At 40.6% G+C, this 26327-nt stretch overlaps 1 long non-coding RNA gene across 2 annotated transcripts in view; it reads left to right on the plus strand.

Annotated features, from left to right (window-relative positions):
• Nucleotides 1–4766: 4766 nt before the first annotated feature.
• LOC102149064 (uncharacterized) overlaps nucleotides 4767–26327 on the plus strand; it is a 37555-nt gene continuing 15994 nt past the window's right edge. Inside the window, exons 1-4 of one of the 2 annotated variants that reach the window (XR_289956.4) lie at nucleotides 4767–4887; nucleotides 5018–5112; nucleotides 12178–12290; nucleotides 24416–24475. This is a non-coding gene — a long non-coding RNA (uncharacterized lncRNA). The remainder of the gene's footprint in view (nucleotides 4888–5017; nucleotides 5113–12177; nucleotides 12291–24415; nucleotides 24476–26327) is intronic. The other variant, XR_002805166.2, reaches the window with a different exon arrangement.

The following is a 26327-nucleotide window of genomic DNA, read 5'->3' on the forward strand; positions in this document are numbered from 1 at the left end:
TGGGCTGCTGAGAAAAGGAGGGCAGGTTGGAAGACAGACCAATGAGAGCAAGAGTTTGAGAGCAAGGAATTAACAGGAGGACTGGGAACTCAAGGGGAAGGTGGAAAGTGCTTTGTTGGGGTAAATGATGCATATACAATATGCTCATTTTTATAGTTTTCTTTATCTTGATATTACTTCTACCAGACAAATGCCTATGATGTGTGGATCTTGTCCAAATTCAATGGAGGAAAAAATGTGTGATTCTGATGAAATCAGAGTTGCCATCAACTCTTTTCCTTTTCCAATTCATTTTGTACCCTGGCTACCAAACCAGCTTCCTGAAACATGCCTTTCATCCTCTCACTTGACTATTCAAAAATCCATAATGGTTCCTTATTGCCTATTGTGTAAAGTATCAACATATCATCCCATACTTTAACCACATCCAGCATTCTTTCCCTCTGCTTCCCCACACATACATCCAGCATCTCCCCTTATTCCAGGCTATTTCTAGGCTTTGTGTTTTTAAATTCATTTCCATGGAACACATATATCTTTGATACTAACAATAAGACCAGCGCTACCTTACAGTGGATGATACAAATATGGATAAGGTCTGTTTAATAATTTAGTAGGGGTGGGGAACCCAAAAACCAAATGCACCAGTAACTGTTTTCATACAGTTCTTTGCCTGGAAGGCCTTTCTTTTCTACTTATTATCATTATAATGTAAATTGATAGTGTTTACAGTTTCTAATCCTTTATCATGTATGGTCTATATTAGTGCTCCTCAAACTTTCAGATGGGTAAGAATCACCTGGAGAGCCCGATAAAAGAGAGATTCCTGGGCTCCACTCCCAGGGGTTCTGAGTCAACACAGGTGGGTTGGGACCCTAGAATTTGCATTTCTAACAAGTTCCCAGATGGTGCCAATGCTGAGGGTTCAGGGACTTCACTTTGAGTAGCTCTAGTCTAGCCAACAACCCTAGGAGGTAGATGGTAGCATCTCATTATGTACAGATGGGGAGAATGACGCTCAAAGGAGCCCAGGTGACTAGTCTATGGTTTTATGACTAGTAGATGATAACCCTGGGACTCAGGTCCTCTGAGCTGTGATCAAGTGTCATTACTACTGCATCCTACTGCCTGTGTATAATCTGCACAGCTTTGAACACTTAACTGAATTCTTATTTCAGCCAGGCAAAAAAGTGTGGACTCTAGCTTGTAATCATTTATGATACCTAGTGCCTATATCAGCAGTTCAAAAGGCAATCTACAAACTCTGTGGGTCTCTGAGATCCTTTTTGGATGTCTTAGAGGGCAAAGCTATTTTCATGATAATACTAAAATATTATTTTCCTTTTTTACTAGGTTGACATTTGCAAGCATGGTGCAAAAAATGATAGGTAAAATTGCTGGCACCTTAGCATGAATGGAGGCAGTGGTGCCAAACTGTACTGGTAGTCATTGTATTTTTCATTGCCATATGCTTGCAGTTAGAAAAAAAATGCTTGTTACACTTACAAATATTTTTTATGAAGCAGTAAGATTATTAATTTTATTAATTTTCAACCCTTGAGGTCATGTCTTTTTAACGTTCTGTATGACAAAATGAGAAGTAGGCATAAAGTACTTGGGTTGCTAAACTCTACAAATGGGCAGGGATGGGGGATGGTGGAAATGGATGAAGTTGGTCAAAGGGTACAAACTTCCACTTATCAGTGAATAAGTTCTGGGGATGTAACATACAGCACGGTGACTGTAGTTAACAATACTGTATTGGATGTTTCAATGTTGCTGAGAGAGTAGATCTTAAAAGTCTTCACACACACAGACACAAATTGGTAACTATGTGAGGCGATGGATGGATGCTAACTTTATTTTGGCAATAATTTCACAGTACATACATATATCAAATTATTACATTGTACACCTTAAACTTTTACAATGTTACATTATATGTCAATTATATTTCGATAAAGCTGGAAAAAATAAAGCACCTTGGTTGCATACTGAAGAATAAGGGTTGTCTCAAAAAAAAGCACTTGTGTGTTTGAGTTACAAGCTAAACTAGCTGCTTTTTTCATGGAACATCATTTTCACTTGAAGAAATAACTGACATGCAAACTAGGGCTACTCTGATTTATTTTATTAAAAGTAAATAAAATGAACCTATCATTTTAAAAAAGAACCTGACGTTGTTACTAATGAAAACATTTGAGTTTTCACAAAAAAACTAGAAATTTGGAAAACTTGTATTCATCACCATAAGCTAGATTGTTTCCCAACACCTAAAGACTTTTATAATGAGACTGGTGGTGATATTAATGAATGTGATTTTTTGGACATTGAATAATGAAATGAAATGTGAAAGCTCTAAATAGTTTAGTGAACGAGTACTTTTCAAGTGACTAATGCATTATGTTGCAATATCATGAAAGGTTAACAAGAAGGTCCATTCAAAGTGCAGGATGGACCAATGACTTTTAATGTAACAGAATACAAAAAGCTCATGGGTATGGTTTCCAATTTCACATTTTGGTGTAGTATATCAAAGAAGAATAAACACAATTATGTGAAAAGGCTGTTAAAATAATCCTTCCTTTTCTAACAATGCATCTGTGTGAAGCCACATTTTTTTCATACATTTTAAACAAAGGACATATCACAAAAACTGAATAGAGAAGCAGATACAAGAAACAAACTGTCTTCTATTAAGCCAGAAGTTAAAGAGAATTGCAAAAGTGTTCAACAAGGCCACTCTTGGCAATAAAGCATTTTGCTTTGGAAAATACATTTTTAAAAAAATTAAAATATGTTATTTATGACAATGTACAATGGGTTTATTGCTGTTATTGAGTCAATAAACAAATATTTTTAAAAGTCTCAATTTTTTTTAATATAGTAAATATCAGTCACTAAACCTATAGAATTTTCGATAGTATAAAGAGGTCCTTCGACCACAAAGTTTGAGAATTGCAGGCCAATTCTATGAATTTTGGTAACTGATTTCATTCAGTATATTAGTAACATGGAAATAGAAATGTCCTAACTTAAAAAGAATCACTTTGATTTAGCCTTTTTCACTAAAATTGAAAGACATTCTTGGTTGCAATGATGTGTCTAAAATAATTCTATTATGTAAAATACTTTTAATCATTTTTACATTTGTGTTTTTAATCAAATAATACATACACATAAATTAAAAACTAAAATTCTATTTCAAGAGTCCTATCCCAATCTGTACTACTCCCAATTCCCTTTTTCCATGGGCGATTCCATTTAATTCTTTTAGTTGTTTTTTTACCCTCTTTATCAAACACTTCTGATGTGCAACTTTGGAGACAGACAACCTCGCTTGTCTCTAAAGAGTCTGGCTGCTTGTTCTGTCACCTCTGCAATGACCAGCTCTGCGTGGGCTCTCACTAACTTCTAACTTTGACCAGTCATGATCCAATAGGCTCTCACTTCCAGCCCACCTCCCTTGCCTCACATCCGGGGCTTCCCTATTGATGCTGAGGTATCAGCTGGTACCCTCGGTGACTGTGTTTGCTTAACTCAAAAATAGGAAGCGAACCTTTGACCAATACGATATGGAAGCTGGTGGTTAATCTTCTCCCCTTTACCCCCGACATAATGGACCATCTCAAGTCATGGCCATTTATATGGCCTCTCACAGGATGGTCCAGTGAGCATGAGCCATCGGTCATACTTGACATCAAGAGTGGCTGACTTGGTAACAACTGGACAACCCCTTGTTTAATGCTCCCCTTTTACTCACCTCCCACCCCCTTTCCCTCATCTCTCTTTCTCTATTATTGTCCTTAATAAAGAGCGCATATCAGCCTTTGTCTCAGGCTCTGCTTTCTTAGAACCAAGGGTAGAACTCTCCATATTTCTAAATAACTTGTTTAAACTGCTGCATCTTGATTTTTCAATTTAAGACATTATCAATTGGCTTTTTTTTCATGAAAGATGAGGATTTAGTGTTCTTACATTTCCATTTCCCACCACCCAATGCATTTTTCACTCTCATCCCTCTATATGTTCTGCAGCAATTTTGGTTAAATAAATATTTCATGACTATATTATTATAATTGCCTTAATAAAATTCACAGCTGAGTCATATAGTATACTAGAATTTATTCCTTTTCTTTTTAATTAGCTAATTTTTATGTACCTATCACTAATTAAACCCCACACTCTTTGACAGAACATTAAAACTTCTTGCGTTAGAGTCAAACACACCGAGGAATTTATTAGTTCAATTTGCCCGTGTGTACATGTGTGTGTTTAGGCTCATTCTTTCTGGAAACCTTCATCTTCTTGCCCCAGTCAGAACTCGCTCTATAGGTTTGCTGCTCAGCCATCAGACTGGAGAATCCTTTCACCACTGTTATCGGAATTCAGGTCCTCTCACTCTTGTTTTTTCATCCTCCTGCTTTTTGTCTTCCTCTTTCTTGGATTCCTCCCTTGCTTTTGCAGAGCACATTTCCAGTAACTTCCTGGGAAAGGATTTGGGAGGTAAACCTTTGGAGATTCTACAAGTCTGCAAAGTGTATCTACCTTTACACACTGATGGTTTGGCTACATATGGAATCCTAGGTTGACTGTCATTTTCCCTAAGAACTATGTAGACTTTTCTCCGTTATCTTTCTGTATTCCTCTTGAGAAATTTAATGGCATTCTGACTACTGGTCCTTTGTGAGTTAATTGTTTCTCTCTCTCTAGAAGCTTTTAGAATCTGTTCTTGATCTTGGTGATTTGAAATACAGTGATATGCCTTTGTGTGTGGCAGTTATGGCTAGCCGTCCACTGAAATCCTCTCTTCTCTTCCACAGTACAGCGTTGAACCTGGAAGGAGGCTGAGAGATGAGAAACCTCACTTTCCAGTTCTTTTTGAAAGTGCGTGTGGCCACATAACTAGTTCTTATGAATGGAATGTTAGCAGAAGTGATGTGTGCTGTGGGGCGGGGGGCAAGTCTTTTATGAAACAGATTTGCTTCCTCTATGATTTTTCTTTCCCTTTCCATAGACTGGATGCAGATGACAGTGGTGGACTAGGGGATGGCAGGGCCACCAAAGGGAGTCATCATGGGCACTGCACTCATGACGTGGAAGAGCTCCGAGGTAAGTGAGATACAAACTTCTATTGTGTTTGAGCCATTATATGTTTCTAGGTCTTTTTGTTTGTTTGTTTGTTTCTTTGTTTACCATGGTGTATTTTACTTTAGCTAACATAGTATGGGTCTATTTTCATATATTTTGTTGGCACTTTGTGGGTCCTACTTATCATTATGGAAATATGTCCTCTATGGGGAATTTTCTTTTACTATTTCTGTGAGAATGTATTCCACTTCACTTTCTCAGTTCCTTCTTTCTAGATCACCAATTAGGCAGATGTGGGGGTCTGAATCAATACTCTAATTTTCTCTTTTTTTTCTTTTCTGTCGTTCAGACTTTTCTTTTGGGGGGAATAGGTGCAGATTTGCGATGTCCTCAAGTTTGTCTTTGACATGTCTATTAAATCTTTAGTTATATCACAGTTGTTCTCTGAATGTCCTTTTTCCAGCATGTGGTTCTTGACTCATGCTGCAATATCTCTACTTATCTTTCTGTAGGTATTAATTATAAGTGTTTTCAGGTTTTCTTCTGCTTGTTACATTTTCTCTGTTTCCTCTAAATTTCTTCTACCTGCTTGTTTGTTTAGGTCTCTTTTTTTAATATTAGAGGCTTCTGTTTCAACGACTACTAATGTTTGAGTGTCTCTCCATAGAAATGAGGGAGGCATTACAAAGCTGACTAGGGGGCCAGCCCGGTGGCCTAGTGGTTAGGTTTGCATGCTCTGCTTTGCCAGCCTGGGGTTTGTGGGTTCAGATCCCAGGCACAGATCTGTCCACCGCTTGTCAAGCCATGCTGTGGTGACATCTCGCACACAAAATGGAGGAAGACTGGCACAGATGTTAGCTCAGGGACCATCTTCCTCACGCAAAAGAGGAAGATTGGCAACAGACGTTAGCTCAGGGCCAATTTTCCTCACCAAAAAAAAAATTTAAAAAATATCTGATTGGAAAATCTTTGTGCTTGGGTGAGTGCCTTGTGTGGGCTTCACTGTAGTGTGATGAGGTGACAAAGTGGCTTTTTCATTAGGATATCCTATAATGTCATTATCTGCAGGTCTGTTTCCTTGGATTAAGTAGTTCTCCTCGGAAAGGCATCCTCCAGTCAATAGCTTTGGAGAGTATGCCTGGCTGCTGGCCTTCTAGGTGAGGGGTAGGAATAGGGAAAGGAAACTGTCAGGGTAGAGGGGCTTTCACCATTCTCCATGGACACTCTCACTTAATCTCCTGTTTTCACTCTGTATCTCACGCTCATCCTCAGGGCTGCAATCTTCTTTACAGAGAAACCGCCCCATCTCCTGTGGGCTTCAGGAAAGACTGGTACTAGCCTGGCTTCTTAGCTTGTATGTGGCAGGATTCATGGTTTTAGTCGCCCCTATACAAATGTTTAACCAATCTTCCTGTTCCCCAACTTCGAGGGTACCAGGTGCCTCCAAGTGTCTGAGCCTGAGGCTCTGGGGCAGGAATCACTTGTCTCTTGTTGTCATCTCACATTAAAGGCTCAGATCTCAGCTTTTTCTGTTCTACTAAGTCTGCTAATCATTGTTCACTGGGGTCAGCCTGTGGCCGAGTGGTTAAGTTCGCACGCTCCGCTTCAGCGGCCCAGGGGATTTGCTTGTTTGGATCCTGAGTGTGGACATGGCACCGCTCATCAGGCCATGCTGAGGTCGTGTCCCACACAGCACAACCAGAAGGACCCACAACTAGAATACACAACTATGTACTGGGGAAGAAGAAGAAAGGGAAAAAAAAAGAAGATTGGCAACAGATGTTAGCTCAGGGGCCAATCTTTAAAAAGAAAAAAAGGGGGACCGCCCTGGTGGTGCAGCAGTTAAGTGTGCACGTTCTGCTTTGGCAGCCCAGGGTTTGCAGGTTCAGATCCTGGGTGTGGACCTGGCATGCTTGGCAAGCCATGCTGTGGTAGGCGTCCCGCATATAAAGTAGGGGAAGATGGGCATGGATGTTAGCTCAGGGCCAGTCTTCTTCAGCAGAAAAAGAGGAGGATTGGCAGCAGATGTTAGCTCAGGGCTAATCTTCCTTAAAAAAAAAAAAATCTGAAAAAAGAAAAAGGATTGTCCATCAATTTTTCAGCTTCTAAAATTTTGTCAAAGTCTTTTATTTGGTGTCATCACATTTCCTGTTCTCTTTGTCCCTGTGGGATTATATATTTCTATTTCTTCTCTGTCACATTAGTGGCATTCCTGCAGAGAAAGAAGATAGAGACACATATGTTCAATCTGCCACGTTTAACGTAAAATATATGTGTTTGGATTTTTAAGGAGTTTGGAAAATATTTTATCTCGTGATCCCAAGAGCATAAGGAAAGAAGAGACCAGACAGGTGGGGGAAAAGGTGTTATTAAAACTTCAACTCATGCTTTATTCCTTGTCATTTTACTGAAAAGTTTCCTGGGATATCCAGTTCAAAGCTCTTCCTGGGCTGGTCATTCAATGAGAAATACAGAACTCTCCTTTCATCTTCTTGGAAAGTAACGTTAGACTTTAAGACATTAAATTCCTCACTTCATCCATAGAATATATTGCTCATATAAGTTGTAAACAAACTGTGGTAATCAGATCCACCACTGAGTGGATTGTTTAAGCTCTCCTGCAGGGTGGGAAACCTCAGACCCTTGGACCTAGGTATTCACCCAGCTGACAATTCAAATTAAAGAAGAAAAATGTTGGCTCCATGGATTAGAACCCAAAACACACTTTGAAGCCTAAATTCTATCTTTATATTGTTTCACACAAACATCTTTTCTGCTAATTCGAATTAAGTTATTTGAGGCAGAAGCTAGGTACATACTTCTTCTGTGTATTTTTGTTCACCCGTCCAGGAGTAGTTTTTTTTTAAACAAGCAGTGTTTTTTTTAAAAAAATTTCTTTCTTTCTTTCTTTTTGGTGAGGAAGATTGGCCCTGAGCTAACATCTCTTGCCAATCTTCCTCTTTTATTTATTTTTTTGGTGAGGAAGATTGGCCCTGAGCTAATATCTCTTGCCAATCTTCCTCTTTTATTTATTTTTTTGGTGAGGAAGATTGGCCCTGAGCTAACATCTCTTGCCAATCTTCCTCTTTTTTTTTCTCCCCCAAATCCCAGTACATAGTTGTATAGCCTAGTTGCAGGTCATTCTAGTTCTTCTACATGGGATGACACCACAGCATGGCTTGATGAGTGGTGCTAGGTCTGCGCCCAGGATCTGAACCAGGGAACCCTGGGCTGCTGAATTGGAGTATGCAAACTTAACCACTTGGCCACAGGGCTGGCCCCCCAGGAGTAGTTTTTAAAGTCTTCTTTTCTATCCTGCCAGTGTCAGCATCTCCTGTCAAAAATGCACATCTACTAAATCCTGATCTCTGTGGAAGGGTCTTGGAATCAGACTCATGACAGCACCCAAGGTGATTCTTATGACTCTAAAATTTGAGGCTCACTGCCTCACATGGTGCTAAGTTGTGCAGACACTTTTAATTAAGTAAATCTTAATCCTGTAACATACACAATTGAAATTTATTTACTTAAAAAGAGAATTACGACAGTTAAGAATGATTAGGCTTTGGTAAGCAGGTCCCGATGAAGTCTAAGCTTCAGGAAAACATCCTTCCAAAATGGAGCCATGACTATTTCCTAAGACGGGAATAATTGCCTCTTGAGGTTTTAGGGTTATCTGTTCTTTAGTTCAAAGAATCACCGTGAACAGGCCCAGTGCTCTGTCTCCTTTTGGACTATTCTCATGCTTTGGTTGGTATTGCTGCTCCGGTTATGTGTTGCTGTGTCATAAATCACCCCAAACTTAGTAGCAGAGACAACGGCCATCATATTATGCTCATCGATTCTATGAGCAGGAATTTGGATAAGGCACAGAGGAGTGGCTCCGCGATGTCTGGGGCCTCAGCTGGAAAGACTCAGAAACGGCTGCGCCTGGAATCGTGAGGGGACTTCTTCACTCACGCGTTTGAGTGGGGAAGCCTGGAAGCCTGGGCTCAGCTGAGACTAACGACCGGGGCACTGGTCTCTCCATGTGGCTGGGCTCCTACAGCCTGGGGCTGGGTTCTGAGGGGGACCGTTTCCCGGGAGGCCACTTCAAGAGAAGCAGGCAGAGGCCGCATGGCCTTTTATGACCCAGCCTCAGAAGTCACAGAGTGTCACTTCCGCCCTAACATAGAGTTCAACGCAGTTACAAGTCCGTCCCAATCAAGCTGGTAGTATGGCACATAGACCCCACCTCTTCATGGGAAGAGCGTCAGAGAATTTTGAGACTATGGGTTAAAAGTACCACAATTACTAAATTAAGAAGGACTCCTCGTCATTCAATTCCTAAAATCTTTTCTTAGCCCTTTGTTGGATCTTTACAATTTATAAAGAAGAGTATTTGGCTGCTTTTCTGGTGAAGACAAATATAGCCAAATACTAATCCTCTACATTCTCATTTTCATATGTAATTTTCACAACCACTGTCAAATGTTGATATGATCACTCCCGTTGAACAAATGAAGACGCTGAGACACTGAGAGGTTGAGTGGCTTGGCCAAGGTCACACAGCTGTGGCAGTTCTGATGCTAGAGCACAGGCCCTTGACAACATCATCTTGGCAGCACTTCCAGATTCGTGTGAGACCCTCTCAGAGCGAATCCAAGGAAGGTTGCATAATCTAAATGTCATTGGTGAGAGCCGAAGTAAATTTATAATCCCACTCTATCAAATACCCGAAGCCTCTGAAAAAGTTGCTTTTGGCTAAATGATAGCTGGATCATAAACCTTATAACATCTTATGAAAGCACTCAGGGGCTACAAATTTGTAAGGTTTTTATTTCCTATGGAAAAAAGAAAATGCTCTCAGTTGCACTCTGCTGCTGAATTTTGACCAGGGAGTAAAAGATGCCTTTCTCCGTGAAAAAGGGCAGAACTCTCCCATTTGTTTTTCCCTGAGGGGTTGACAATTTGGTCTAATTTTTGTGATAAGCTAACTAAGGGTCAGGGAATGTCAGGAGAGAAAAAGGCAGCAAAACCGTGGACAGAAAGAGGAAAGTCTGGTGTCAGCTGGGGACCATAAATAGAACGCCAGCCCAGGAAGTTCAGACCCAGGGGACGCGGAGTTAACAGTCTCAAATCAGCTAAAGCTGGACTCAGAATCTGCGCCAGCTCCCATCAAAATTTGGCTAATGAAGCTGAAGTCCACATTGGAGATAAAAAGCTTTAGCTGGGGAAGCTGCAAAAGTCACCCTTTAGTGAATAAAAACAGTGAGGATATCCCAGCTTGCACGTCCCCTTCTCTAAGGCCTGCATAATAGTTGATGGACGAAGAGGCAAGACTGGAGGTGGGTGTTCACTCCACTAAAGGTTTGCTTACGATTCACAGAAACAAGAACCGCAAAGTCCTAAGAAGGAGTTTGGAAGCAAGAAAGAACAAGGCAAACTCAAACTCATTTTTTAATTTCTTAGATTTCTCTGTTTCTATAGAGAGAAGATGTTGTACTAATTCTCTGCTTGAAGACGTGGGAGCATCTCTTCTTGACATTAGGATTTCCCCAAACCCATGAGTTATATGTTTACTTGCTCTCTATTTGCCATATGTTGCTTAAATTTGTAGACGCAAATCATAGATAATTGTCACTTAAACTTCTTCCCATTCTGAACAGCCTAGATAAATCTTACTAAGCTCCAGGTCAATCAATAATGTTTATTTAGCACTGTTTTTTGGGCCCACTATTGTACTAAGTTAAACGATAACAGATATGTGGCAAAAGTACTGTATACCCTGTTCTTTGTCGATGGAAGATGTCCTTAATTGGTTACTGCGCACCAAACCTGACCTTGGCCCTTTTTCAACACGTTTCAGGTAGCCATTCACCTTTAATACAAGTTGATACTTAAAGTGAAAACTAAGGTATTATTAACTGCTGGCAGTGAATGGGGAAAAAAATGATCAATTTGGACTCACTGTGGGATAGGTCAGATTGACTTACGGAAATGAAATGTCTGGGGGTTTGCCTAGTGGTGCAGTGGTTAAGTTTGCACGTTCTGCTTCTGCAGCCTGGTGTTCACCAGTTCACATCCTGGGCGCGGACCTATACACCGCTCATCCAGCCATGCTGTGGCCGCATCCCACATAGAAGAACTAGAAGGGCTTACAACTAGGATATACTACTATGTATTGGCGCTTTGGGGGGAGGAAAAAAAAAAAAGGAAGATTGACAAAAGATGTTAGCTCAGGGCCAATCTTCCAAAAAAAAGAAAAAAAAGAAATGAAATGTCTGATAATAAGATATCTCATAACAAATAGAGGTCAACTCTGAACTAGGTATAGCAGATGCTGTTGGTGGTCCACCAAGGGCTGCCTGAGATTTCTTGCACCTGTGGATACGCCCGTCCCCACCCCCAACAACTTCCCTTAAGCACCTGCATCTTCTTTCTCTTCCTGAGGGTTTTCTCCAGTGTTACTAGAGCTGGCTCAGCTGCGCAGGCTAAACCAGAAAATGTGAGGGAGCTAATGGCCTGGGAGGTGATCTTCATTCAGTAGAGATGGGAATGTGGACAATGCCCCAGCCTCCCTATTCTCTGGTTGGGAGGGTCCTGATGTTTGTCTCCACGAAGATTGAGCCCCTCTCACTTTTTATTGACTCTTCTCCCTTCTTCGTCTCACTTTCCTAACTTCCTAACATGTCTTCCTGGTTTACCTTCCAAATAATCTATCTGCCTCTGACTCCTTATCTTGCTGTCTGCTTTTCGAGGAGCTCAAAGTAAGGTTTTAGACTAACAAACTATTATAAGAACCATTTTAAAAAGCAGATAATTTTTATAATCAGAATCACTTTTAATGTCTATATGGGAATCATTGATCTTATTATACAATTTTTAGAGTTGGATGGGCCAGTGGGAGATTATACTATTTTTCACTATTATTCATTTCCTCTTCCTGAAGGAAGATTGTACAACCCTACTCTACTGACCTCAGAAGTGGCTGTGTGTCATGCTTTGGCCAATGAAATGTCGGTGGAAGTGACATGCATCACTTCCTAACAAAGGCTTGATGAGCGAGCCCATGGCTTTTCATATCTTTTTTCCCTCTGCCATAAGGCAGGCAAAGTTCCAGATGAAGCTACACTGTCAGCCTGAGCCCTGGAGTGAAGATGATTGACACGGAGCGGAGCCTCAGCTGAACCACGATAGACGTGTACAATGAACCAGAGGTAGACTTTTCTTGTAGATCACGGAGACTTCGGAGTAATTTGCTGGCACAGCATGACTTAGGCTAAATATAGGATCTTTAAAAATAATTTAGTCCAGTGGCCCCCGATCTTGGTTAATCATAAGCTTTAGTAGGGTGCATTTTACACTTAGAGATTTAAAATTCTTACTCTAATTCAGTAGGTTTGAGGCAGAAAGCAAGAATCTGTATTTTAAAAATCTCCCTGGATGGTTGTAATGATCTCGCTTGTTGAAACCAACCATATTGCTTATTTCAAAGGTGAAAGGAGACTGACAACTTGAAAAGTTGCCCATTCTTTTAACTAATTTATAAAAAAATATCATTGTGATGTAGGTCAGATTTTGACTTATTTATAAAATCTTTTCTCCTGAAAAGAAAAAAAGCAAGCTTAATTGTACACCTGAATAAGGGCAAATTCTGAATTAGTATTGTCCAAATTAATAAAGTGTAATTGTATGTCATATGTAGGCCATCTGGGTTCAAACCTAATCAAAAATTATAAATGCAGCTTGTTACTAAGGCCATGAGTGGGCCAGAAAGGCAAAGAGTAGAGTTTTAATAACAGAAAATAAATCTGTTACATAGATGAGCCGGGAAAAATAGTCTTCGTCTTTGCTAGTGAAAGATTGTAGGTACGCAGGAAGAACTCATCGTGGAGACCAGGAGATCAAGTTGAAGGTGGTTCACGGGCATCTGATGAAATTTTCTAGCCTCACATCTGACGGCTATATGCCATTCACTTGTCTGAGTCACCCTATATGTTTACACTGTAGAAATTATGTGTACAATTCAGCTTTACTTTTTACATTGTATCTACTCTGGGGAAGAACCTTTAATAGATGCTGCTGGTGTCATAAGTCCTCTCAACGGGGAGAGGGTGGAGGTAAAATATTGGTCCACATGTAATGTTAATAGTCAAGGGTATTGCTAGGTGACCCACAGGACTCACGCTGCCTGGGCAGCTCTGAAAGGTGAGTGATTTTCCCAGCCTGCACTTCTGCACTACCACTCATCCTGGTCTCTTGCCACCTGGCATTGGACACTACCGTGTTTCTCAACCTCATCTCTCCAAGGCTCGCCAAGGAACCCCACAATTCACCGTGCCTCCAGATTCGACGCTATCGATAAATCTCTTTGCTTGAAACTTCTTTTTCTCTTAGATTTTACAATACTATACTATTCATTACGTATCTGCCGCAGACTCACCCTGTGCTTTAGGGATGTAACAATAAGAGCTTTCATTTATTGAGTACTTGTTACATGCCAGGGACTTGATACATTGATATAATTTTATTTAAAACTTACAGCAATTCATTGAAGTAGCTAATATTATCTCCACTTTCCGTAAGAGGAAATTGATGTTTAGAGAGTTTCGTCTTACCCACAGTCACACAAGTACGTTTCAGAGGTGAAACCCAAACCTGTGTTGAACTCTAAACCTGGGTTCTTCACCACTCACTCCAACAGCGTGTCAGGACCCCTTTACTTTTATTAATAATCCAAGGGGCCGGTCTGGTGGCGTAGGGGTAAGTTTGCACGCTCTGCTTCAGCGGCCTGGGGTTCACCAGTTTGGAACCTGGGCACAGACCTATGTACCACTTATCAAGCCATGCTGTGGCAGGCATCCTACATATAAAATACACAAAGATGGGCACAGATGTTAGCTCAGGGCCAATCTTCCTCAGCAAAAAAGAGGAGGATTGGCGACAGATGGATGTTAGCTCTGGGCTAAGCTTCCTCAAAAAAAGAAAAAAATTATTCACAATCCCAAGGAGTTTTTGTTTATGTTAGCTGTAAATATCTATTGATATTTATCCTAATAAAGATTTAAAAAGAACATTTAATAATATTTATTAATTCATTTAAAAATAATAAACCCATTATACATTGACATACAGAGCATTGTGAGACATAACTCTTGCTAAACAAAAACTGTAGTGAGAAAAGTAGCATTGCTTCACGTTTTCACGGCTCTTTAGTATGTGGTTTAACTGAAGAGAGCTGGATTCTCACATCTGGGTCTGCCTTCAATCTGTTGCTGTGAGATGTTTTGGTTGAAGTATAGGAAGAAAACCCAGCCTCACACAGATACGTAGTTGGAAAAAGGAGGATTGTGATGGTATTTTCAGATAATTGTAGGTTTCCTCCTTTGACAGTGCACAATATGCAACAAGTGTAGTTTTCTTAAAGGTTAGCTGCAATGTGGAATCTGAAACTGTATCGGTGAACTTGTGCTCTTTCATATTAAAATGCATTGGTCTGCTTTGCATTTTGAATGGATCTTTTGCTTGTGTGTGAAGCTGGCCCAAGGCTTCACTTACGCCACTGCCCTTAATAATATTCCAGGGAAACGAAACAAATTATGAAACATGAAACTAAGCATCAATTTACTTGAAAACAGCCAGCAAGTTTCTAAAGCAACTTGATGAGAGCTGATGATAAAACTACAAACCCTTTAGGGAAATTTCTGTTTTTTATGCCTATTGACTCAGACTGTGCACTTGGAGCTGTCTTGATAATTCTACGAGGCTGATAGATCTATTTCCTAGATGCCAATGTATCCACTTGATTTGGCATTAAATGTACCTAGCTATTCATCTTTTGCCCTTAACCACCTAATTAACTTCATTAGCACTGGTAGTTTTCAAATGCTCCAGGTCAAGACTTTGGAGTTCTAATTTATTTTGGCAGCATCTTAAAAATGTTACTTTGCCCTTCTATGGCTTCTTTCCACCAAACCATTCAGCATAGGTGGTATTTCCCTGCTATGGATTCTCTCTCTTTCACAGAATGGCGACTCCTCTATACTCGTTATGTTGCGCAAGCCTATTGAGAATGAACGTCCACAATGGGCCAGATCATTTTGATTTTGTTTTTTTTTATTTGAATGATAGCTATGTCATGACTATGCATAAGTAGATCAGGGCTGAAGCCCACTCTAGTTGATTCCCATGCCAGGCAGGAACATGTGACAAATTTTCATATTAGAGTCTTTTTCTTTCTCCAATTGCCAAAGAAGTGAAGGATATATATAGTTTTCAATAAGATATTTTCTATGGATTAAAATAGAATTATTGCTCATGAAAAGGTGAAAGCATACTACCATTTCTATAATTTGGTTGGTTCTTATATGTCTTATTTTTGCTCCAGAGGCAAGAGTCTGTCATCTTTATATATTCCGGAGGCTTGACAATGACAAAAGGAGACTGGGTTTATAACTAACTTGCAAAAGTGCATAAAACACAAGACATTTTTACATGGAGTGTAGTTTACCTTTAAAAAAACTACAAGTGTTTCGGTGTCCTCTCAAACATGTCTACACACCTGTGAGGCAAGCTCCTTCCTTAACTGTGGGTCAAGCAAATATATCAAAACTGGCTACTTTTCCTTTTTTTAGTAAGGCAAAATTCTGAATACGTTTGTAAGGCCTCTCATACTGGCCTTTGTTGGACTGGTAAGTAATGTTGACAGCTGGAGCTTCCCATTTTCAGGACCCTTTATAAACCTCTCAGGAGCCTTGTTTTTTCTGCAAGTGGCAAACCCAGGTAGAACCGAGTAGAGAGATTTATTTGAACAGAGGATAGCAATCCTAGCTGGCCCAGGGCTTCTTGTACATCCCTGCCCTTTGTAATGTTTCCTTGAGCTCTTTGGCTAATGGGATGGCATGTGAGTCCTTGCCTTTGTGACTTTCCCTCATCTTTCATCTAAGGTTCTCAAGGAGCCTTTTAAGATGAGAAGGGATGCAGCACATGCATGAGTCCTTCGGCCCTTCTATGCACAGCCAACTTCAGCTCCTTTTTAAAGACACGGCCCACATCTCACCTCCTCCGGGAGAACTTCCATCATCATCTTTCCCCTCTTCTGCTCTGGATCTTCCTTCACGGCATCTTCCTAGCACAGTCCTTACACTGTGCAAAACAGTCCTTAATTATCTATCTTTCTACATCTTGAGATAGAAGTCTCCTTCGTTTCTTTATCTCTCACTCTTGGTGCTGTGTCTGCTACAGTCAGTGATGTGATCCAGTGGTCCTAAACTGGTCCCACAGTACCTGGCGAGGAGTCTGTCAAGAGTCATGGCTTAGCTTTCGTGACTTCAGAGAATTCAGCAAATCAAAAGGAGAGCCTAGGCCTGAGCTGCTGAGGGAAAAAAAGAAAGGAAGAAGTTCAATAGTTTTTCAGGGAACCAGGGGCAAGAGTCACAGAACCTAAGAGAGCACTATCTCCACCAATATTGTGTAGCTAGGTCTGTAAAAAAAAAAAAGTGTTGGTTGCTAGGATAGATGAACCAAATTTCATACTTTAAGCTAAGAATATCCTAGGGGAGAAATGGAGTTATATTATCTGTACAGTTTTCTCTGATCAAATGTTCTATTTCAACCCCATTATATAAATTCTAATTATCAACTATATTGATGGAGAATGAAAAAAAGTCTTTCAATTGCTATGAGTTTTGGAGGGATTAGGGGTGGGGGAGTAGATTTTTTCAGTAAGACATGAAGGGGAAGAAAAGTAACCCATATACTGAAATCCACAGGCTCATTGGCAGCCGCTGCCTGAGCTCTCGCAGCACCCAACTGAAGAGCACAGTGGCCACATTGATAACACTGTGATGAAATCTGGGCTCTCCTTTTTCTGCTTTTAAAATAAATTATCAGCTTTTTGAGGATTACTAAATAAATATAATTTATTTAATATTGGCTTTTTGGGCACCGGTACAATACTTAGCACATAGAAAGTGCCCAGTAAATATTCTTCTGAGAGATTCACCCTGAGCGGCCATGTGGTGGTCCCTTCTCTCCAGTGAGTAATGGTAACTTTTGCTTCTTATTTTCCCATCTCAGCCCATCGTCTAAGTCCATCTTAAATCACTGGATTTGGATTTGTGGGTTCTTTATTCTTAGAGTCTGAGGAAATCTGTGGATGTAGCTAGATGAAGACAGAAAAATCTTCAAAGAATAATCCTGTCTACACGCTGGCAATGAGGAGGAACTCATTAAAACCAAACTTCATGTGATAAGTTCCAAAGAGGAGACTTTCTATTTCTTTTCACTTTGAGCAGGCATAAACCTAGGCTGGGTATCTGCTTCATCTCACTGCCTCAGGCATCTTCCTTGATTCAATTTTATCTTTCATAAAAATGGCAAGTCTGAGGAGAAAGGTGAGGGTTGAGGTCTTAAGCAAACACACCAAGACATTGGAATGTTCAAAATATGTACCTCAGACGGCGGTTTGACAGTTGAAGAGACTATGATGAAAAGCTTGACAAAGTGGTTGAAATCAATTTAGCTCCCCTTCATTTGTTCTGCGGTGAAGAAAATACAGTTCACATTATTTTGGTAAAAATATTTTGAAACAAGCGGTTTGTTAGGAGTGTGAATGAAATTTACCACTGAGTCATAAAAAAAAAAAATCGAAAAAACCACAAAACAAAAAATCCCACCCCAATTTAGCCCTAAGCCGCATAGGAACCGAGGTGCCGCCATTTTAAGAATAGATACGCATACTGAGTTTCTCCCCACAAATCCTCTGGTGAATTAAGCTCTGAGTTCTCATTTTTGGGTCTCGTTGAAGCTGGTTTAACACTAGTGGGTAGAAGTGCTGAATTAGCTTTGTTGTAGTTTTCTCACTGTGTTTAACCTAGGGCAGTGCTTTCCAGATTTTTATACCAACAGAACTGTTTCCACTTGGGTGCCCACAGAAAAAGACTTTGAGACAGATTCCTAGTGCAAAAGAATCTATTTGAGAAATGTAGGAGACACCAGGAAGGAAGTGGGGAAGTGAGACAGAGAAGGGAAGGCAGCCAACATAATGTACCTTATCAAGCCAGTTACTACCAATGGCCACTGACACTTAATCCCAGAGGGAGATCTGGAGAATAGTACAGAAGACACACGCCAGAGATCTCCCACCTCAGGGGTGAGGAATAGCTATATCTGTCTTAGTCTGCTCAGGCTGCCATAACAAAATGCCATAGATTGGGTGGCTTAAACAACAGGAGTTTATGTCTTACGGTCTGGAGGCTGGGAAGTCCAAGATGGAGGTTCTGGCTGGTTCAGGCCGGTGAAGTTCCCTGCCAGGGGCTCGCTTCCCGGCTCGCAGACGGCTGCCTTCTCATTGTGTCCTCAGATGGCAGAAAGAAGGTTGGGGTAGCAAGCTCTTTGGTGTCTCTTCTTATAAGGGTGCTAATCTCATCATGGCACTATCTAGACCTAATGACCTCCCAAAGACCCATCTCCAAATACTGTCACATTGGAGGTTAAAGCTTCAACTCATGGATTTGGGTGGGTGGATGGGGCACAATTCAGTTTGTAGTAATATCTCTAATTCTGTATTTCTATCTTTATCATCTCTCTCTATCTACACTCTCTCTCTGTCTCTTTCTCTGGGGAGCTGGCTGTTCCCCACTCCTACCAGTCATTGGTTGAGGGCTACACCAGAGGGTTTATTCTAGGAAGGCCAGCCTACTATTTGCTCAGGCAGAGTGGGTTTCAGAGAAAAGCCCTCAGGCCACAAGATTCATCGAGGTAGGTCAAAGTTGGCCCATAGGTGCTGAGGGCACCAGCAAAAGTTGTCACCCCAGAGGGACCTACTCTGCATCTACTACAGTAACCATTTGATTTCTGAGACAGCATTCCTATGTCACCCACAGAAAGTGTGAAAATTTTTAGAAGTTTTATCTTTTAAGATACAAATAAATGCAAAATGTACATTTCTGTACTATATTTGGAATTAATTATAAATATAAAATTATGTTTAAAATTGCTTATCAGTTGAGGAACTTGACCTTTTCTTCCACGTAAAAATTCTTTAAATGAAAGAGAATGTCTTAGCCTGGCTTCCTTTGAAAGTGGAGGCTAGGACAAGTCCTGCATGCTGTGGTTTCTTTGGGACTAATTGCAGAGGCCAGAAGAGAAGACTATGGGGGCAGGAAATCAGGAAGCAAGGAAAGTCAAATAAGGATGAGTTATCAAGTTGGCCACTGCTGGAGGTTGATTGGTGCTTGATCTTGCTGGAATCTTCTGGGGAGCCTATGAAATACCTTTCAGAACTGTCCAATACAGGACTGAGAGATGGAAGCATTTATCCATTGTCTTCTGTTCCTCCGTGGTTGATGCTGGCCCCACAGGCAGTAACTGTGCTGCTCTCAAGATGGTGCGTGCCTGAGCCACGATCGGCTGCACAAAAGCCCTGGCGCAGGACTGAGGGGTAAGACGTAACGGGCCAAGGAGGGCTGCTGTCAGATTGCATTTTGGAAACTGGTGGAAGCCTGCAGAGGACCGGTTTCTGCCATAGTGGCTGAAGTCAGGGGTGGGCTAAGAAGATGTACGACGGTGCGTATCAAGGACAAATAGAGGGATGCTTTCAGGAACATGGGACGAGGAGTTGGGGATGCTAAGGGGCATGCCCTAGGGTGATGTGTGACGTTATTGAATAGCTACCTCTTTGTCAAGATCCGGCACTCCTTTGCTGAATCCAGATGCTTTTTTGTTTTTTGGCGAGAAAGATTAGCCCTGAGCTAACATCCATGCCCATCTTCCTCTACTTTATATGTGGGACGCCTGCCTCTGCATGGCTTGATAAGCAGTGCATATGTCTGCGCCCGAGATCTGAGCCGGCAAACCCCGGGCCGCCAAAGTGGAGCATGCAAACTTAACCGCTCCGCCACCAGGCTGGCCCCATTCCTCTTTTTGCTTGAGAAAGACTGTCCCTGAGCTAACAATATAGATGCTTTTTCTATTCAAAGAAAAGGTGGGGATTTAAAAAGCATTCTTCCTTTCCCCTCACAATCACCTATTAATTTTACATTGTTATATAAATATAATATGTTAGCCCTTCAAAGTTATTTATTAGAGTTGTAAAAATTAAGACCACTGGGATCTGTTAATAAAGATTCAAGCTATAAAACTCATTTTTCTTTTAAAATATAAAAACATTAATATTATGTATATGTTTCGCATAACAAACCAGAACCTGTAATTATTTGTGAGTAGTCTTCAATAGGACTCTATCCGCAGCCTAGTCCACATCCTTCATGGTATTGTTGATAGTAGAGTCTTGCTTTTTGAGATACACATAGGGGCGCAGTGATGGAGAGGTAGTCTAACTCCCACTCTGCTGGCAGCTAGGGCTCCCTCCAACCCCAGACCCAGAGGGACCAGGGAGAATCACTTATTGGAGTGAGTATTTGATATGTAGTGTCATAGAGTAATCAATACCACATTAGCTGCTGCTGTCTATCTCAGTAGTATTGTCTGTGAAATGGGCTGGCCTGACATTGGACCCAGAGGGAAAGAAAGGAAAGCCTCTGATCAAAGGATGCTCTCTTTTATTATACAGAGAGAGAAAATGCATGTAAACCAACATTTAAATATTTGATTTAAGCATTTGGTTTTGTTGGCTTAAATACATTATGTGCTTTATTATGCCAAAGACAGAAATCTTTTCAAATCAAGATTCTGGAAGGCCTTTTCAACTTGTGTGATCTGGAGAAGAGATCCTAGTACTGTTTTTTCAGTCATTCCTGATAATTATTACTACTGAGTCCTAATGAAAAGAATTAGAAAACATCCCTTTATTTGAAACTGCTTCAAATCAGAAGGCATGAAGGACTTCCTCATCCATAAAATAGGTACGATAATTGTGTCTTCGGTTTGGTGTTCATAATGAGGTTCGAGCAGTGCTTGTCACCTAGGAAGCTCTCTGCAAACGTTAGTTATTAGTATTATGTTTATGTACTGCAACCCCCTTGGATATCAGATAGTTATCTAAATCTAGGTAGTAAAAATATTCAAACATTCCAAGCAAATAACAGTCTCCATAAAGATGCTATTAACAACATTACAACTATCTTTAAACCCAAAACTTTAAAATCAGGTGTAATGCATACTTTTGAAAATTAAGCATATGGAAAATCTAAGTCATATCCTCAATTATTCGTCAGATAGCCTCAATGTATAGATTCCGGATGAAATGTATCAGGCAAGAATTCGTTCATTTCTTCAGCAGATTGTTAGTGAGTTCCTACAATGTGCCAATGTATTAGGTGCAGAAGATTCACAGGGACCATGACAGAGTCCCTCCGGGAAGCTTAAGCTGTGATGAGGAAGACAAGACAATGAAAAAGCAAGTAAACACATAAACAAGGTAGTTACAGGCTGTAATAAGGGTTGAGGAAAAATGAACAGAGTAATGAGACAAACAGGAGCTGTGGGAGGCCATTCCAGACGGAGGTGGTGAAGACTTCTCTGAGGAGGTGATGTTTGTGCTAAACTTTAAGAATGAGAATAAGCCAGTCAAGTGCAAGGATGGAGGACAGAGGTAGTAGAGAGGAAGTATTTCAAGTAGAAAGACCAGCAAATGCAAAGGCTTAGCAGTAAGAAAAGGTTTGGTGTGTGGAAGCAATGGGAAGGACCATAGCGACTAAAGGGGTAAATTGTGTGGAGAGAGGTGGAAGAGGAGGATGGTTAGGAATGTGGCTTTATTCTGAGAGAAATGGGATGCTGTTGGAGGGTTTTAAGCAAGGGGTAACACAATCTAACTTACGTTAAAAAATATCTGGCTATTTTGTGGAGCGTGGGTAGTCGGTGTTGTGGAAGTGAGATGAAACAAAAAACCAACTCAGAGATGCTGGAACAGTCCTAGGGGGAGATGGTGGTGTCCTGGAATATGGTGGAAATGCAAATGGAGAGCAGGGAATTGACTTGCAATGTGTTTTGGAGCCAGAACCAACAGGACTTGCACATGGATTAGAAGTTATGGGGAAAGGAATCACTGACTTCAGCTTGAACAACTCAGTGGTTCTGTTTCCTGGAGTGGGAAAGACTTGGGGAAAGAGCTATGTTTTTATCTTATGAGATGCCTGTTACACATTCAAGAGAAGTTTTCAAGTAGGGAACAGCGAGATCTGGACTCAGATCTAGGTGTAAATTTCGGTTCTTATTGTAGATGGTATTTAAAAGTGTGGGACTGAATGTGACCATCACAGGATGCTGCTGAAGAAATAAGTGTGAGAAGAAGAAAAAAATGAGCAAGGATTTGCCAACAAAAGGTGTTTGGTGACCTAATAGATCGGAAAGTTTGAACAGTGAATTGAAAATAAGGAAGCAGATCTAGACAACTCATTCAAGGAGTTTTGCTGTTGCTGTGGAAAGAAGGAGAAAAAGAAAGTGTTTGCTGGGTTGGTGTTATGAGGTCAAGGGAGTTTTCTTTTTTTAAAGATAGGAGATAGAAAAAATATTTGCAGACTGATGGAAATGATCTAGCAGAGATAGTGGATGGGTAGCAGCGCATGACGAGACTACTGCAGCTGTGAAATCCTTGAGAAGGTGAGAGAGAGCAAAAGTATTTGTGGAAACAACTGTTTTTGACAGGTGTATAGACGTTTTCAAAACTGAAGGCAGAGGAAACATTTGTAGAGTTGATGGTGGCACTATGAAGGAATTCTAATCTAGTACTTTCTATTTTTTTCAATGACTTTGAGGCAAAATCCTCATCTGAGAGCATAGAGAGGAGGTTTGCAGAGAAAGGAAGTTGTCTTGGCAAGTGGGAAAATGGACTTACTTGGGAAGAGTTGTAAGGTTGTTGGGAATTGGTGACTGATCCTGTTAGATTTTTTATCATGAAATTAAGGTGAAATGAATAAGCCAATGTGTGATATTTGCTAGCAATATCCAGCTGCTGTGTGGCAGGCAGACAAAAGGAAGAGCGCAGAAAAAAGACTTTTGTTTTGTTTTTCAGTTACATACAATAGAGCAAGATGTGATGGGGACATTGAGGGTGTTCTAAGAGCATGATTGTAGTCATGGACCACGGATTCTAGCTTGACTGAGAAGGAAAGGGAAGACAGGAAGGGGGTGGAAAAGTAATGAGGCCATGGATGGAGATCACAGTAGATAAATTAACGAGGTGGATGTTCTACAGTGAGTGAGCTGGAAGAAGAGAAGGATCTGAGTGAGATGTTTCACACGGAGATTTTGGTGGTGATGCATTTACTGACAAATGCGAGGTCTCAGTTGTAATGACAGGAGTGGGTGGCTAAGGTGGAAGAGAAGTATTTGAAAGTGAAATCACAGATCTGGTAAACCCAAGTTTTTGATAAATCATGCATATGGCTGCTCAAGTTCCAAGGAATGATGAATGGTGTAGGGCTGGAATGCATGTAGGTAGTCTGGTAACAACGTCTTCAATAAATAGGAGGTCCGTATAAATAGGACCGTAGAGAGAGCCAGAAGAGAATGAGTGGCACAGCCGGAAGGCAGAACTTCAAGGGAAACGTGGGTTTTAAAAGCTTTTGAAGAAATCAATAGTTTAGAAGCAGCAATGTGGATCAAAAAGAACACCAGGCTCTTTTCTGGTCCGAGGCAGGTGCAGAGAACAATTTCAGATTAGCATAGGGACAAAGGGACATTCAAAGGAGAACTGAGAGCATGAGTGAGTTTGTTGGTCATAGATCTGAAGTTTCAGAAAGCACCGTGAGTGGGTGAGACAGGGAGAGGAAGCGGGTTAGTTAGGAGATGTAATGTCGGGTGTCATCCTGTGGATGCTGAATGTCTTGGGAAATTTGGGGTTTTAGGTAGTGATTGTTCTCTTCTGAGAGCTGGTGTGGCGATGGATCACACAAACGTGTCATGGCCCAGCTGTTCGACATCGACATAACCACAGAGAAAATTTATTTAAAAACCATGCTGTGATACAGAAGACTTGCATCCATGTTTGAAATGTTTGGACTAGCCCTTGCGTATCATGGAATGTTCGAATGGGAAAAATCTTACTTGGCAGCACTTAAGGGGTCTCATAGGATTCCTGCTTCTCTCCTATGGGGGGTCAGTTTTCAGGTTGGGCTTGACTTGGAAATTTCTCTGCCTACAGAGACGTGTTGGGTAGAAACTTCGAGAATGACATTTTCAAGTTAGAATAGAAAACACATTTCTAGTAGCTGGTTGTTGGCACTTTTTTCAGATTGCATTGCAGAGGGCAAAACATCTCCTTAGGAAACATCTCAGGGAAAGAGCTCTGTTATTTTGAATCTGAATTCTGAGCGATCGTAGACAGAGAGTCTGTGTTAGTGCTCCCATACCAGAAATTGACCTTAACTTATACTTGCAGGGGAAACCAACAGCGTGGGATCAGGAAAAAATGGACAGTAAGAGAAAGAAGTAAAGAGAGGTAAGAGGCTTCATTAATTCTTAGTGAGAAGATTTAATACTAGAATCTCATTGTTTATTTATAGTTTTTTTGTGTAATTATGCTAATGAATGTACAGTAACCTTTTAAATTTCAATTTCGTGATGTTGGGTTCAGTTATTATCAACCATTTTCTTTCCTCTAACGTTCCAAGACAAAGAATATCTCTCGATACTCTTAAATATAGATATCTGGACTAAATTGAACTTAGATGACAATTACAGTCAAGATTCTGGAACTCAGAATGGGCAAAGCAGGTAAGCCGTGCCATTTTTAGAATGTTGTTTTAATAAGGCTTGTTCCCATCTGGGTTGGCTGCATTTTACATGTGCAATCACTAGGCTGTGAGTATGAAGAGTTATTGCCATGACAACCAGGATGGACTGACTTGCCTTTCAGAAATGGTAACCATCAGCACATTTGTGGATGATACCTGTGGTTCTCAGTGACTTTCTAGAAGGTCATACACTTTTGGCAAATGGTTCCCAGTGGTGTGGAAAGACCACTGGGTAAGGAAAAATGTGAGTTCAATTCTAGTCATGCCTCTTCATGAGCCAAACGTGGAACCTTGGGCAGGTCTAGTGGGGCCTCAGTTTCTTCATCCATTTAATAGGAAGCTATAGGCTAGATTATATGGTCTTTGAGGTTGTTTCCAGTTTTAAATTTCTCTAATTCCATAGATTTGTATATTACGGGCATGTGGTGCAGGATAATCGTGTCATCACTTTCAAACATCTTGTGAATTCTTTTATGTATTTATATTATATATGTATTGTATTTATTTGTGTGAATTCTCTTTTTGCCATCCCTTCAGAACTGACAGCTTACTCTCTAGATTTTGATTAAAAAAGAACAATGCAAAACTCTTGGGGGTTAAAAATAATCCATGAAGAAAGGCAATTCTAGAAATTTTTTGAGCAACTGTAGCTTTATTGGGCTGCAAGTATAATTTCTTTTGTTGCGATAACATTGGTTTATAACGTTACATAAATTTCAGGTGTACGTATTTATATTTCAATTCCTGTGTAGATTATATCATGCTCACCACCCTGCAAGTATAATTTTTCAAGGTAATGGACTTGGATGGCTCAACTCATTTGATACACATATGTACACTGGAATTTTTTTTAAACATCAAAGCATGTACTTCAACCAGTAGTTAATTATTTCGATTATTGTTCGCAATACAAACATGAACGAACGCTGTTTTGTGAGTTGGCTCTTTGTTCTCTGGCTGTGTGTAGTGGCTGGCGATCCATTTTAGCTATCGTTTATATAACAGCTATCCACCGCCTGAGTTCTGTGTAATATAGAGCAATGTTTCATAATGAAGAGTTTTGTCTGTTCTTGTTCAAGTGCCCTATTTCTTCCGTCATTTGAAAAGCTAGCCATGGTAGTATGGTTTCAATGTCAGATGTCCTCTTTATTCTAAAAAAACAGATTGACCCGCAAAACAGATTTCCTGCTCAAAGGACTTTGAGAGAACTTTTCCATAACATTTAGTCATTGTGCTTTTCACAATCCCTCCTCCTCCAGCTTCTAAGTAGGCTCCTTGGGCAACCGGAGACATCATTTCCTTGGATGAGGGCACACAGTACCAACCTGTTGGTTGCTTGATGTGGTGACCCAAATATGGATTTGCTGCTTTTGGTCCATATTTCTATTGTGCCATTGGCAATTTGAGATGACTCAGGTTTGTCTTCTCACTTTAGTCTTTCTTTCTTTGTTTTTTTGAGGAAGGTTAACCCTGAGTTAACATCTGCCACCAATCCTCCTCTTTTTGCTGAAGAAAAGTGGCCCTGAACTAACATCCGTGCTCATCTTCCTCTACTTT

This window comes from Equus caballus, chromosome 30 (assembly GCF_041296265.1).
Source record: "Equus caballus isolate H_3958 breed thoroughbred chromosome 30, TB-T2T, whole genome shotgun sequence".
NCBI classification, from domain to species: Eukaryota; Metazoa; Chordata; class Mammalia; order Perissodactyla; family Equidae; genus Equus; species Equus caballus.